At 38.5% G+C, this 14,674-nt stretch overlaps 1 protein-coding gene and 1 long non-coding RNA gene across 2 annotated transcripts in view; one reads left to right on the top strand and one right to left on the bottom strand.

Moving 5' to 3' along the window:
- IGSF11 (immunoglobulin superfamily member 11) overlaps positions 1-14,674 on the bottom strand; it is a 109,069-nt gene that overhangs the window by 68,016 nt on the left and 26,379 nt on the right. The gene's annotated exons all lie outside the window — the stretch shown is intronic.
- Positions 49-12,779, top strand: LOC119257504 (uncharacterized). The gene is made up of 3 exons (XR_005128042.2): positions 49-139; positions 4,952-5,103; positions 12,662-12,779. It is a non-coding gene; the product is annotated as an uncharacterized LOC119257504 (long non-coding RNA).

Here is a 14,674-nt window from a genome sequence, read left to right as displayed (position 1 = left end):
TAGCAGGAACAGAGAGCACATTGGTTAATATGTCACAATATCATCTGTTACATAAAGAAGGTCTTTTGACAATTAAAACTGCTGAAATTAAAAGGGATTATAGGAGACTGTGAGCTTCCCAGTACAAGAAGTATTTAAGGTAAGGGTGGTTGTTCCTGGAGCTAAAGCAACAGAGGTTTAATAGGTATATCTAGAAGGGGGAAGGGGGATTAGAAATAGAATATTTTTTACCTTATTAGATAGAAAGAGAAAAAATGTAGAAAGGAATTTGGGGGCAGGAGTGGGGAAGCAGAAAAACAGACAAATCTATAATTCCAAGGAAGTGAGGACAGAGGGCTGACTCTCTAAATATAATCAAATGGAAGAGGATAGGAAGGGACAGTAACCTTAAGCCTCAATACTGACCAGAGGATAATTTAGGAAAATATGTATAGACCACAAAGAAATATAATGAGAAATCCAAGAATATGATTTCCTGAGACTCTCTGAAATAAGATGAAGCCTGTCTTTCCTTGCTGGAAAGGGGAGGAACTGGTAAGGGGAAGAGATAAAAGTGTGGAAGGTTATCCAAAAAATTCCAAGTGACAAGAGCTCTGTCACTGAATGCTGCCCCTCAGTGACACTTGGATTCCGCTGTAAAATGGCAGCGCCTCCGGGAGAGAGGAGGCAGGGCCACCAAGTGAGAGGACAGGAAGTCACTATTGCTGAGATTTTTACATCGATCCCTTCTACAGCCTAGAAGCCCTGATTTTCCTCCAAATTTTCTCAAAATTTTTGGCTTAGCATTAATAAAAGATGATGATGATGATGATGATGATGATGATGATGATGATGATGATGATGATGATGATGATGATGAATATTGATGATGATGATGATGATGATGAGATGATGATAAAATTACTTTGAAGCACTCCCAGAGGCATCAGAAGATATATTGAGCTACACTAAACTGCAGCCTGGAGTTACATAAAGTATCACATTAAAATTTAAAACCTTTCAAAATTCAATCTTATTTAACTTCAAAGCAATATTTCAAACCAAACCAAAAGGTGCAATGGAAATTGAGAGAGAAAAGGGAGATAACAATATTCTCTCATCTTAAGGGAATGGAGGTGGGGGGGGAGTCTACACTTTAATGACAACTTCATTAATGATATATTACACATTTCTGCCCCTTTGTCACAATGCAAGGACAAAGGGGCCATTTTACTTGTTGTTCCTGTATTACTAGCATCCATTAAGATGAAGGTAAAAAGCCACATTTCTGGCTCTGCCCTCCCTTAAGCACTTGACCAATACATTGAATTGGGTGCTGATTTTTCTTCCCCTTGGATTACATTCTACAGGCAGAACAAATTCAATTTGTCCAAAACTAAATTCATCATCTTTCCTCAAAATCTAATCTTCTAAAATCATTTCCAAGACAAGGACCTGGGAGATTCACCCTGGACACTTGTCATCCTTCAAAAAGGTTACAGATGTTACCTCCTAAACTACGCTCAGATGGTCTCCTTCTCCTTAAACCTCTGCCACTTACTCTTACTCTTTCAGTTTAGACCCTCATCATCTCTCTTCTGAGCCCCCAGCCACAGCTTCTTAACTTATCACACATACCCCGACCTCGCACTCCTCATCTTGTCTCCCTCCAACACGTTCTATGCCAGGGCCCAAGAGGGATTTTCTAAAATGCCCATCCGATCATGCCACACCCCAGAACAGAGTCTTGGGATGGATGGACATCATTCTCTGTAACACAGAAACCAAGTTTCTAAGCATGAATAAAAAAGACCTCCATGAGTCTGCCACTAACATCTTCACCTTCCACAACTGGTCACGTCACAATTAAGCAAGCTCAAGAGCTCACAGTTGCACTCACTGTACCATGTCATAGGTTTTGGCTTTTCTCATGCAGTTCCCTCTGCTTGGAATGCCCTTCCCCTCTTCAGTAAACCACAGTCCATTCCTTCAAGAACTCATCCCTGCCTTGCTGCCACCTCTGCCCCTCCTTTAACTGGTATCTGTGCGCACAAAAGCCACGTCTCTACAGTGCCTGCCATGCTCTAGCTCTACCAAATCCTCTGTTTGCTTATCTGTGTTACTCATGAGATTGCTAAGAGGTCAAAGGAGTTGTCGTCTGCACTACAAGCACCAGGTATATACAATGTGTTCACTGAACTAAACTAAATATTCTTTAAGTGCCTCAATTTCTACTTAATGCCACTTACAACATTTTCTCCTAGTTTTCAATACAGGTACAAGAGAGAGATTTATAGTAAGTAATATTTTGTGTGCTCAATTTATCAGGAAGATGACAAGCAGCCTATGCCCCGGGTCAGCAGTCTCCCATACCAACTACGCACTCTCAAATGTGATACTTATTGTTCAAAATTGCCATGTAAGTATAAGAGGCATTGTCCTGTTTTTACAGAGAAGGAAACTATGGCTCTGAGAGGATAATAAATTCTCCCAATGTTATATAGCTGGAAAGTAGATGGTCTAATATTGAAATATAATGAAGTCTGAAAATAGTGCTTCTCACAGAAGAAAAAAACACTGGAATTAAACGGAGAAGAAGGGTGATAACAAAAAATAAAGAGATGGTTTTCTAAGTTCTCCTCCAGTCTCAGTTTTCTCTTTTCTCCACATTTCTCAGCTCAGAACAGGTGACACGGGGTAACAGGGTCATTCCCTGGCCATGCTGTTACTGAGAACACCCTGTTAAGGAAAGTTAGGTTAGCGGCTCAATAATCTTAAGCATTAATTAGTTTCATTCCATCTACTAAACTTCTAACCCTTGTGAACTATCTCACAAACACGTGGACAGGAAAACTAGTCCTCCAAGGGGGTAGAGGCTTAGTGTCACCCCATCACCACCAGTACAAAAGCAGGAAAAGTAAGAGAACTTTTACTTACCTTCCTATCGGTGTCTGCACACTTGGGTACATGAAAGATATTTTGAAGAGGCACAAGGCTGAGCTCTGCAAACAGTGCACTGGGGAGTGCCTAACTAGGGAAGTGAAGTATGAAGGTGATTTCATGTGTTCATCCCACAGAATGAGGAGTTCCTTTCCTGAAAAAGGTGAGGTCAAGCTGTGTCTCATAACATATACCCAAGGCTGGGGATATTCTGGTGCAGACTATGGGTTTGAGGACTATGGGCCCAGTGTCTGAGTCCCGGCTGCAAGGTCAGGGGCAAAAGGAGAACAAGTCCACTGCTCCCGCTTTGGCAAGTCCTGCCTGGGGGTGTGGTGTCAAAAATTGCTTGGCCTACTCGGTGGACATAAACCAGCCCCAATAAAGATTGCATCAACTGCTGCACAATGTTTGGAGTTCACCACCCAAAGAACCAAAGAACCAAAAGCACTACAATTCAGGGACACTAGGCAGAGAGCCCAACAACAGCAGCCTTGAAAAAGACAAGGAAGAAAAAATGTAGCAGCAGCTCCTGGGGCATGTGACTGAGACTCTTGGCAGGCTGCCCTGCAGGGCTGTACTGTCTGTGGGCACAGAATCCACATCTTTCTCTCTGATGCCAGAGGCCAAGAAGGCCCAGACAGAGAATACTAACCCAGATCCTTCATTAGGCTAATAATCAATGAGATCTTCCTAAGGAGAACAATGAATGAATAACCACAACTTCATCTGTCGTACACATGCATGTGACTGCTCAGCACTACTCTAACTGAGCTTTGTGACTTCTACAACCTTAAACAGTTCTGTAATACATTAATTGGATATCAAATATGCAACCAATGCAAGGTTTCTCACCTGGTAGACAGACTGCTAAACAAGTTCTGTGGCAAAAACAAAGGACAGAGTTCAGAATGACTCGTCAACCAACATTAACAGGGCATGAACAGAGACAATGGGCCAAGAGCAGCCAATACAAAGATGATTAAAATGTTTTTGAAGATTTAACAGTAGGGCCTCCCCTGGTGGCGCAGTGGTTGAACGCTGGGCTGCCCGCAGCCTTTGCAGCGCTGGTTCTATCCCCAGCCGTTGGCAAGGGTCCCACATGGCATGCAGACCTCTCCTGCCTCGCCCACTGCTCCCCTCAGCAGTTATTTCGTCAGTCTGCCTGTTCTGTTCCCTGCTCTGGCTCTGGTGAATTCTCTCACCCTCCCGCACTTCTGACTATACCCAGTGCTTGTATAAATAAATAAATAAATCTTTAAAAAAAAAAAGAAGTAACAGTAAACTGGGTAAAGGAAAAAAGCAAAGAGAATGCCAATATAATACGGCAGTTGCTGGCAGAGTATGCATATGTAATACACAAAGGTCACCAGGAGAGCTAAAAGACAAAAACAAGAAAATGTCCACTGCCACAAGGACTAAGGGAAGAGTTAAAAACAACACTCTAGAAACAACCAAATCTGAATTTTCGAATAAGGACACATTTTATAAAGCATATGATCTGCCCAGTGTCATGCAATCAATTAGGGCCAAAGCCTCAGCTGGACTCGGATTTTCAAGTGCTTCCCACTATAACAGTATTCCAAAAGCACACAAAATGGGACAATTTTCAGGCTTCCGAAATGGGGCAAATACAGCTTTCAAAAAGAAAATACATATTCTAAGACAACTGATTGATGAACTGAATGGGATACTAGGAGGGATGTGATGGCTGGCTGCCCTCATGAGAGGAGACCAGCATGTGCTAAGTCAGTCACACGAGAAAAAGGAAAAGCATCTCATTTGTCACCGGTAGTCAACATTCTTCTTTAAAGCAACTATTTGTCAAAATATTGCATCAATAACTTTATTTCAAAAAAAGTGGGCAACCAGCTTAGAGTATAAACTTTGAGAAATACTAAGAAAGAGAGTACAGAGATTCTAGCAGACTTCTATGACTTTATAGCTTAAAAGCTTTGGTTTTAGCCAAAATACGATAGAGAACCATTGAACATTTTTTAATAATCAAAAGGATATGTTTAAATTTTCGTTACAGTTATTCTGGCAGCACTGTGGTGGAGATGAAGGGAAACGAAAAGAGATGGAGGGACAGTTAAGAACACACTGGAATAACCTGGGCGGAAAAGAGAACTTGCCTTGTGTCAAGGAAAACAGGCAAGACAAATGGCTCAGGGACAGGTTTTAGAGGTAGGAAAGTATAATACACCTTACTTACCAATTTGATCTTTAGTTAAATAGTTATTAATTTAATTCAATAAGTATAAGGATTAGTGGATTAGATAGATACTGGGGTAAAATGGGGGATTCTAACATGAAAATATCAAAGTTCAACAAATAAAATAAGTGTGCTGCTGAAAGATAGGGAAGGTATCTGGGATCAAATATGAAGTCTTGGAATAACCTAAATAATTATATATATATATATAAATGGAGAAGAGGAATTGGTCAAAACTTGCAGTCAGCACATTTATTATCCACAATCTGCATTCAGAGCAAGTTTTTAGACACTATGGGATAAAAGGGGGAATAAGAATATTCTTTCACTAATAACCCCAGGGCAACTCCAGGGCACCCAGAGACCCTAGAGAAGATCCAGAATTAATTTCTGAATCACATCACAAGTGAGATACTTACTTAATAAGTATCAGAGCGAGACTCATTTTCAATCCAGGGAAATTCTACACATCAGGGAATCTATAAAGGGCAGAGCGGTGGGTGTGCAGGGGAAAGGGAGGGCTAGTGGGGGCAGGGGAGGAAGTGGGGAGTCTTTGACTGGTAGAAATGAACATTTACTGAAATGACTTCAGGGAAAATATGAGTGAACCTGCTCCTCTGGAATCATCCAGTTTCAGGGAAAAGTGTAGTCCTTTCAAGTTCAATGTAAATTCCGTGGAGATCCAGATATCTGCTTCTCCTTAGAATCAAGGTCACAGAATTAATGGGCCCCTGAAAATCATTGACCCTTGAGATAAAGCAACAGGCATGGGGGATGCAGGGCCAGCAAATACCACTTGGCATGGAACGTTTTGAAAAATGTAAGCCTGTTGTTAGATGAAACCAAACAATTCAAGAACATTTATTCCCAGTAGCCACAACTAACACAGGGAAAAACCACTTATATTATTGTTGTGGGACAGGCCCACTGTCCTTGTTATGATGATCTGATTATGCTTCATCAGGCTCTCATAAGTGCCTGCTATGTTTCAGGGAATATGATTTTAGCAGCATATATAACAGACTTTATTTTATGACAACTTCCACTGCATTCTGGTCATAAACTTGGACAAATTGCCTCTTTTGTGTCTCTACAACTGTATCACACAAGTGAATTAGCAACTGACCTGTGACTTTAATTATTTAACAAGTATACATGATTAAATATTAAAAAGTTTAATTTACTTGAAGAATAATAAGCTTTAAATCTAAGATCATCAACTTATACTTCTTTTTATTTTATTTTATAAAAATATAACATTACCTATGTCGTTGCAAAATGACATCAATATAAGATACTGCCCACATATAAGAGAATATAAAATTATCTCCTACACAGTATAGGAAAAGAGACCATGAAACTATCTCCTAGAACAGTAATTGTTATTTTGTTACTAGAAAGTGAACAAAATTCTCAAACCAGTGCCTACCATCTGCAAGACACTACTGGGAGTCAACAGAAAACAAAAAGATCTAATTATCCACAAGGTCTGGAAAAGATAGGGAACAGAATCACTAAATACCAACAGTGTATGGAGGTAAGCAGAGGAGAAGCTCTCCATTCAAAGTCTCCGGGATCCTCTGCAAGTCCCGTACAATGCACCAGCACGGAAAGTGATGAATAAGCTTCATTGATAACAGTCACTACGTCATGGCTGGCTGAACATTCAGTCCACAAACAGAGGGCTTCTTGTATTTGCTCCAATCAACCATAGGAAAGTTTTAGCAAAAGGACTGTTATATTCAAATGGAAATCAGTACTTTCCAGCAAGAATGGACAATTAGCAATTCCTTAAACTGGCACTAAGAGGAAAAGCAGGAAAAGCAGAAACCACCACAGCCTATATTCCAAAATGTGAAATAAACAAAAAAGACTACTATAGTTGTAGCATTTTGAAAAACTCACATAGCAGATGTAGTTGTTATGAATCTTCCAGTTATCATTCCACACTGGTAGATTTCCCTCAAATGTTCCCCCTTGTCACATGTCCTAATACATACAAATTTAAACCTCAGTCTAAGATTCCAGGACATGGTTCATTTAGATGGTGTTCCTTGAACATTTAGTAACAAAGTGAATCTACATTTAAAAAGCCTTTATTCACCAGATTAACAGTTTTAGAAAATTCTCTTCAGTACTGGCAGGACATATAGTCACCCCCATCTCCAAGCACATATGCAATTTGACTTATTGGACCTATGGATCTGACTTTGGAAGTCTGGAGCTGGCACTATAGCAAGTGAACAGGTCCTCAAATAAATCACAATGACCCCATGGCTACCTTGAGAATGAAGAAAAGTTCAAGGGAAAAGGGAGGCTGAAGATATTACACCAGAGTTAAGCAATTATAGACATGACACAAAAGCACAAATAATAAAAGAAAAATGATATATTAACTCGATCAAAATTTAAAATGTACATAGACTGAAACCATCAAAAAAGTGAAAAGACAACTAACAAGACGAAAGTGTTTGCAAATCATGTCTGGGAAGGGATTTGCTTTCAGCATGGACAAAGAAATCTTGAAATTTAATTTAAAAAATCCAATTAAAAGTGGACAAAACATTTAAATAAGATAATTCTCTGAAGAAAATATACAAATGGTTGATAAGCACCTGAAAGATGCTTAACAAATATTAGTTATTAGGAAATGCAAAACTACAATGAGGTATCTCTTCAAACCCACTAGAATGACTACAATAAAAAGACAGTATTGTGTTGGTGAGGACGCAGAGAATTGAAATCTTCATAGGCTACTGGGGAGAATATAAGTGCGGCCAACTTTGGACAATAGTTTGACAGTTAGACAGAGTTACCACAGATTCAGCAATTCCACTCCTGGGTATATAGCAAAGAAAAATGTAGACATATGTCTACACAAAAACTTATACATAAATGTTCATAGTATTAATCATGATAGCCAGAAAGTATCAACAGTCCAAATGTCCATCATCTGATGAATAGATAAATAGAAATTGGCATACCTATATATGTAATATAATCCAAACCTGTTCCCCATGCTGGATTTCAACGTGTCTGTATAGCTACATGGCCCCAGACTTATGCTGGTGCTGGAGTTAGAAAACTGGGGGTCATCTTTGGCAACTACTTCTCCTAGGCCCCACGTTCAGCCAATTACCACCACATGCCACTGTTTCTAATTCAAACCTGTGTTTCATCTGCCCACCACTTCTCTCACTCACCACTGCCACCATTACCTCAATCTTTGATTTCTCCAATCATCCTCCTTGATACATTGCTAGCCATTCTACACACAGTGATGATACTTACAAAGTGGAAAGCCTTTCAGTGGATTCCCTCTGTATTTAAAGTCTTAAGACAGAGAACATGTCTTGTTTTTTTCATCTAGAGATAATCAGTGCCTAAAATGCCTAGTACTTGAAAGAATGAAAAGATGATTAGATCTGGGGCAAGAGGACAAGTTCAGTTTATAGGTCTGTAGGATTTGCCATATCTATGGGACACTGAAGTAGCTTCCCTAATATCAAATGGTAATAAGCCTGACTATATTTGCCTTCACTATTTCAGGACTAACATAAGCAGAGCTATCTATGGTAAACAAGACTAAGACTATTTTAGATAATCATGAACTAAGTTAATAAAGCTTGAAGCAAGCTCAGCTTCTTAAAAAGATTACAGTGCCTCTCTAATCTGAAATTCTGCGTCTCTGGGTCAGGGCTGAGTTAACATTTCAAGGACAACAGAAACCACTGATCTGGTACTAGGTTTGTGGGAGGATCTTCAGAAGAAGCAATTTGGTAGCAAAGCCACCACCTTCAAACTATTCACAACACCTCTGCCCCTCTGCTCCCTGACATCCTTACTAATTTCCAAATGACTTCTCTATTAGTTAATCATAAATTGTTCCTGACTCTTAGACAATACATCTGGGGTGGGGCCCGGAAGTCTGTACTCTGACACCACCACCAGGCAATTAATTGCTCAGTCTGGGTTGTCACTACTAAGTCAACAGTTTAAGAAACAAAAGTTATCTCAACACCTTTAGGATGTGGCTACTCTAAGGATTTTCAGATACTAACGCTTAAGTTATGATTCACTGTGGGCTCTGATGGTACCATGCAGAGTTTTAACATAAAGTACTGTGCACAACAAGTAAACTGAGAGTTTCTAATAAGAATTTTTTTTCCAAATATAAAAGTAGGAAACACTGATTATAGCCACCAATGTCCTTATCCCTCCCCTTAATTGTACCAATATCATTATCTATCTATATATATATATATATATATATATCTATTTAGATACATATCTAGATATATACATAGGACCACTGGTTAAACAGAAAAAAACATAAGAATTATTGAAATATAAGTCCATAAAGAACACACACATTAAAGCCTATAAATTCAAGATGATTTTTACCAGCTCAATATATTGCTTTATCTGATTAAATTTCTTATAATTTCTTAAAATTTCAGTCTGCACTTTAATCTATATTCATTCCTAAAAGTGTATTTATTATTTCAAAGGTCAAAGTGTCTTGTTCATTTTATGTAATTAATTTAAAGTAAATTAAGCAATCTTATTAGATATGCAAAGTAATATATGTACAAATTTATACATTTTGTACAAATTTATAGCTGTTTATAATAGTAAAAGATGGGAATTCTCTAAATTTTCATCAATCTGGAGACAAGTTATGGGGCATCAATACAAGGAATAAAGAAATACACAGGTATAGTATGATACTATTTCTGTTGGAAATGCAAGTTGGCTGAGGAACATATAAATGTATCTGATTGTATATGATTAAAATAACTCCAGAAATATACTTTTTTTTTTAACTAAAAATAACTGTTTCCTGTGGAGGAGACAAATTGGGGGATTTGGACCAAGGACAACTCTTCAATAAGCATTCTTCTAATATTATTTTTGAAATTTGAGCCATGCGAATATATTACCTATTCCAACATAGAAATGTTTAAAGTAAATGACATTTCTTTTTTTTTTTTTAAAGATTTATTTATTTATTTATTTATTTATTTATACAAGCACTGGGTACAGCCAGAAGCGCGGGAGGGTAAGAGAATTCACCAGAGCCAGAGCGGGGAGCAGAGCAGGCAGAAGGACTGAAGTACACTGCACTGCTGAGGGGAGCAGCAGGAGGCAGGAGAGGTCTGCGCGCCATGTGGGACCCTCCTCCAGTGGCCGGGGATCGAACCGGTGCTGCAGAGGCTGCGGGCAGCTTCGCAACCCAGCACTCAACCGCTGTGCCACCGGGGAGGCCCGTAAATGACATTTCTAAAAAATAAACAATATATAAGGTTCTCTTAAAAGAAATGAGTGCTTTTGAAAATATATTATTCAGTAACTAGACTACACATAATCTCATAAATAAAACTTTTATAAAGGAACTGCCAAGATTAATGTCTGTTATTTTAAAACTGCTCAATATGTGCCTCTGCAATCACATGGGTCCTAGCAAGTTAGAGCTGCTTTCATCTCAAACCTGTTCTATGCTCCAGCAATGGTTGAAATAGCAGCTACAGTGGGTTTCTTCATTTTCTCAAGGTACAAGGAGTAGATAGTAAAAAGATGAACTATTTAAAATCTCCAAAAGAAGTGACTTCAAAACAAAAAAGTTTTGAAAATATTCACTTTTTTCTAATCACACCACATCATTTGTTAAATGAAAAAATTCAAAATGCCTCATTCATAATGTAACATTAAATCATATTTTAAATATAAAAATTACAACACAGTGCTTAATAGAATATCCACTTAAAATCAATTGTCTTTTAATTACATTATCTTCTATAAGCCCAAATTACAGGGTTTTTTCAAAATTTATTTATAAGGAGCTTTTTGAGAAATATGGTCTCAAGTCAAAAAAAGGGGAAGCACGAAGCAAGGTACAGAGCAACTGATACCCAGAGTTGTTGGGAAACAAAAATCACCAATTTTAAAACCGTAAAATAAAACAAACTGAAAAGGTTAACTTTCAATCTACTATCAAAATTCAAATGGGTATCCCCATCATTCACCTCTCACTGAGCTCCTAGCTGACTGACCCTTCCAAAGATTCTCTTTTCTTAAACTCCTTCTCCTGTCCTTCCAACTCTTGGCAAAAGTTCACTTTTTATTTTTACTGGAATGGAAGGAATTCTCTACCATACCAAAGTGGACATTCTTTTGCTCAGCCTTTCATCTTTTTGTGCCCATCCCATAGGTAGCAGGGTAACTCCTTTCTTGCATCTCTCAAACTCCACCAAGATCTTATTTGACCCATTATCCAAATCAACATTTCAAACGCTCCCTTTTCTTTGGCCCCTTCTTTTATGCCTTCAAAAACCCAAAGCTCTTTTGCTATTTTTAAAAATTTCTCTTAAACCCGCTGCCTACAACTATTGTCATATTCCTCTCCTTTTTCTAGCTACGCTGCCCAAATATGAAATCTACATTCAAAGCCTCCTCCTCTTTTCTCAGGAAATACGTATTTCAGTTTCAAATCCTCTACTGAAATAACCTTATCAAATTTCCAGATGGCCCTTCTAATCACTGAATCAAAGTGAAAGGGATCTGCAATTTCAATCTATTCCATTTAGATTACTATAATAATAGGCAGTTGGGATGCTTGAGAGCTTAAGTTGACCAATATTATACAGTGAATCAATGTGGACTGGGATCTCCACAACCTTCTGCCCAGAAGAAGACATATTATAGTCCTTGTTTTTTTTTTTTTTAGGCATCTCCACAAAAGAAAAATGAAAGCCACATTTGCACCTGAAATGAAGGTCAATACAAATATAACAACAGATAATCCAAACCCCATTTCAAATGGTTTTGGAATGTGGCCTTGAATGTTAGGAATTCCTAAACACATAGACCAAACAACAAAGTTCCACTGAGAAATCTTTTCAGGGAAGTTAACTTTTTTCTTCCTTTTCTCTGGCCTTCCCTCTGCACATGCACTTGTCTGCAATACACAGTCCGAATCTGAGTGTTGACAGAGCCTGCATAGAAGCTGAAGTAGTCAGAGTTAGAAAGAAAAACAGGAAAACAAGACGCAGGAGGAGGAGAAGGCAATTAACCATGTCGAATGATAACTGTGCACACACATGCTTTGCCCCACAGACCTCTTTTCAGACATTTTTGGTCATTATAAATAAATCCTCAAAACTTTGCTGAATTAGGACTTACTCTCTTTTACAAGAAAACATGCCCATGTGTATGTATCTGAGTATGAGGCTCATACATTCCTTGATCCACTTGAGTTCAGTCTCTACAGCTACAGTTGTAGAAACCAAAATTTGAAATTCTACTACCCAAACTTTCTCCTGATTGAATACCTTCTTCCACATAACTACCAAAGAGAGAGAGAGAGAGAGAGCAAGAACTTTAAATGAATTGTGAAGAGTGAATAAGAAATGAGCAGATGAAAACATTATTTTGTTTATATTCTGTCTCTGCAAGTATTTTAACTGCCAAAAAATTGAGAGGTTTCATAAACATTTTTGCCTCACTTTTTACTGTTTTGTCTATTTTCAGCTACCCCACAACTGAGGAAGGAAGGCAAAGTACTACCAGCGCACTGGCTTCTACCTTGAAACATACACCACCTAGATTCCAAATTAAAAAAAAAATTTAAAAAGTAAAATTTTTTAGTGCCTAGGAAACACAAAATACTATTTCTCTATAATTTTTAATATTAATTTAATAAAATTGTTAGGGGGAAAAGGTTTGATTGTCAACATTGTGCTACTGAACTAAGCCGGTGCCTTCATAGAGATTGAATATTGTTGTTTCTGTTAATTTTCTGATATCTATGGCAAAGCTTCCCAGAAATCTAAATTCAAGTACAAATTTGGTGGCCTGTCATTTGACTGATGCAAGGAAATTTTGTGGAACCTCAGTAGAGCTCCTGAGACACTCCACGAAGTTTCTCCTTTTCCTCCTGGGAAAGCATTACATGAATTTGTTCTATTTGGCTTTTACCTAATGAAGTAAAACTGGAAGGGAAACATTGTCACTTGGGAAAATGGTAAAACTTTGGTATGTACAAAATGTTAACAGTAGTATCTGGTATGTGTGTAAATTGTCAATGGTGATTGTCACCTTGTAATATTGTATAATTCAATTGTTTCACACCTACAGAAATTGTTTTCGGAAATATAGGGACAAAAGGTCTCAACAGATTCCTATTGATGGAACTGTTGAGAGTAAAACTTTCTTACAAAGGACTCAATAGACCTGTAAATACACCTGACATTTACTAAGGTTTCTTTGACATAATACTGGAACTTTTTTTTTTATGCATTCTGTCCTGAATCCACGAAATTTTTGTTTTGTTTTGTTTTGTTTTGACTAACCAGGATCTGCAGAAAGGTTGTAATTTTTTTCCAGCAAAGCTAACTTGTCACATTTTCTCTCCCCTTGATACCAACACAACATACAAATAGTGGTAGTAATTTTTGCTACTTATTTCAGAGTCTGTTTTTGCATAACTTCCATAGGGATTTTGTCTGTTTTAACGAAAATTGGACGTGAGTTTGATTGTGTGGCTTTGTGTGGAGTTCTTCCAGAAAGTTGAAAAAGAGCTGAACCAAGAAGAGGAGAACCTGTTTGCCTTGTTTATAGGGTTCCAGAGACCTCCAAAGAAGGTGAGGAAGCTTGCCTCCATTGGCAGGACTGGACAACCCGGCCAACGAAAATGCCCTGGTACCCTCGAGAAGAGGAAAGCCCAGGTGGAGTCTGATGAGACCAACTTTATACCTGAAGCCTGCATCGACCAGATGCCAACGGTTCGCTCTGATCCTGTATGGAATATTTCAACAAAGCCAGCTAAAATTGCTGTTAGTTATTTCTACTCTGTGATTTTATGCAAAAATAGAAAAATGGTTTAAAAGTAGATCTAGTTTGCAAACTTTTGCTTTGCTGTTAAAAGTTTGGGATCAAGGTTGAGAAAATTTGTGTTTTTACATCAGTTGAACCATTTTAAGATTTTTTTTTTCCTGAAATTTTTACATATCTGCTGACTTGTTTTGGCTAACGCCTCCAGATTTTTTTTTGGCTTAAACTGATGAACTATTTTTTCCTGGAGTGGAGGACTTTTGCTTTCCACAATGGACAAATACCTGGAGAGACTGGTTTTCTTTCACACTGGAACCTGACAAAACGTTCATCTGAGACTGCATCCCAACCTCCATATATTTGATCTTCATCACCATGGAAATGGTGGCAAAAAGTGAAAGGGGGGAATTGTTAGGGGGAAAAGGCAGTCCCAAAGCAAATTCCATACAGGCTTTGTGGACTCCACCCCCACCCCAGGTCAAAGCCAAAGACACTGGGAACTCCAAATCCCATCACCACCAAAGGGAAGGTGGCTGGGACCTGAGGGTGGGGTTAAGCAGCCAGGTGGATACAAAAGGCAGACACGTGGGCTTTGGGGGCTCTCTCCATTTTGGGGCCCTCGGCCAGCTCGCGGCGTCCGTCTAGCTCTGAGAGTGACTTTGGGGTTTCCAGGTCGTCGGATCGGGTAGGACGCATTAAAGACTTTATTTC

This window comes from Talpa occidentalis, unplaced genomic scaffold (genome assembly GCF_014898055.3).
Source record: "Talpa occidentalis isolate TD23 unplaced genomic scaffold, MPIMG_talOcc4v2.1 talOcc4.4, whole genome shotgun sequence".
NCBI lineage: Eukaryota > Metazoa > Chordata > Mammalia > Eulipotyphla > Talpidae > Talpa > Talpa occidentalis.
This window is presented reverse-complemented; position numbering and strand designations above follow the sequence as displayed.